At 50.2% G+C, this 1,543-nt stretch overlaps 1 pseudogene; it reads right to left on the bottom strand.

Annotated features, from left to right (window-relative positions):
• Nucleotides 1-436: 436 nt before the first annotated feature.
• LOC102753069 lies at nucleotides 437-1,149 on the bottom strand (annotated as a pseudogene).
• Between the last annotated feature and the right edge of the window lie 394 nt (nucleotides 1,150-1,543).

Genomic DNA, 1,543 nt, shown 5'->3' with positions numbered 1-1,543 from the left:
AGAATCAGGGACATAGAAAGGGAATGGACTGACTATTCTTGTGCGGGAAAGGAGTGTGGGGGATGCGGGAAGAGACTGGACAAAAATCATGCACCTATGGATGGGGACAGTGGGTAGGGAGTGAGGGCGGAGGGTGGGGTGGGGACTGGGTGGAGGGGAGTTATGTTGGGAAAAAAGAGTAACTAATGAAATAATCCGAACAATAAAGATTTAATTTAAAAAAACAATACTCTGCTAGAGCCAGAGCGGAACTCCCTCATGATTACATCTTACTCCTTTTGGTCTGTATCTCCATGCATGTCAGAGACAGTGACGCCTCAGGTGTTCATCTTCTCAGTGAGCCAATCAACCTTTCTTCGAATGTTGATGAAGATGACTGCCTGGGTGATGGTAAGGTTTCATGTAAGTTACACAATGTCTCCAGCTTCCACGCCTCTCATTCCACGTTGATATAGAATTGGCAGATACCTTCCAGAGTCAACTCTTCCTTCTTGACAAGAATCTGAATGGGGCCCCTGATGAACTTCTCAGTCACCTCAAGCACATCAGAAGGCATTGTAGCTGGCAGAAATACCACCTAGGTGTTGCCATTGCGCTTTTGGAATATGTTATAGATCTGGTCTTTGAACCCACGGCTTAAAATTTCATCAGCTTTATCCAGTACAAGCATCTTGATGTATTTGGGAGACAGGTATCTGCGATTAAGCATGTCAAACACACTTCCTGGGGTGCCCACCATGATATGGGGAGCTTCTATCTGCAGCTTCTGCACCTCAGCCTGCCTGTTGGTATCCCCAGTGAAGGCATGGCAAGAGGCACCCATGTAATCCCCTAAAGCCATGACTACCTTTTGTATCTGCTGTGCCAATTCTCTAGTGGGTCCCAGGACCAAGGCCTGGGTAGCCTTTAGATCTGCTGCAGAATCTTTATGGCAAAAGTAGCTGTTTTTCCTGTCCCAGATTGGGCTTGAGCGATCACATCATAACCCTTGATACAAGGAGGAATGGCTCACTGCTAGATGGCAGAGGGCTTCTCTAAACCATAGGCATAGATACCACAGAGGAGGGACTCTAAGAGGTTCATGTTATCAAAGCTATTAACGATCTCATTCCAGTTATTCTTGACTAGAGGCCTGGTGCACAAATTCATACACAGGTGGGTCTGGCTAGCCTGCCCCAATGGGGCCCAACTGGAGGCTGGGCTGGCAGGGAGAAAGGGATGGGGGATGTTGACCAGCCCCACCCCTGATTGGGGGTGGGAGGGCGATCAGGGATAGGGCCAGCAAGGGGGAGGGGCCACAGAAGGTTGGCTGGCCAGCCCCGCCCCTGATCGGGCTGGTTGGCCAGCTGCAGTGGGCATCATAGTGACTGGTTGTTCTGGTCATTCTGGTCATTCTGGTCATTCCAGCGTTCTGATCGCTGGCTTTTTATATATTTACTAGAGGCCCGGTGCACAAAAATTTGTGCACTCCGGGGGTGGGGAGGGGAGGTCCCTCAGCCCGGCCTGTGCTCTCTCACAGTCTGGGACCCCTCGGGAGATAACG

Source organism: Myotis davidii, unplaced genomic scaffold (genome assembly GCF_000327345.1).
Source record: "Myotis davidii unplaced genomic scaffold, ASM32734v1 scaffold131, whole genome shotgun sequence".
NCBI lineage: Eukaryota > Metazoa > Chordata > Mammalia > Chiroptera > Vespertilionidae > Myotis > Myotis davidii.
Note: the sequence above shows the minus strand (reverse complement) of the source record. Positions and strands in the feature narration are given on the sequence as shown.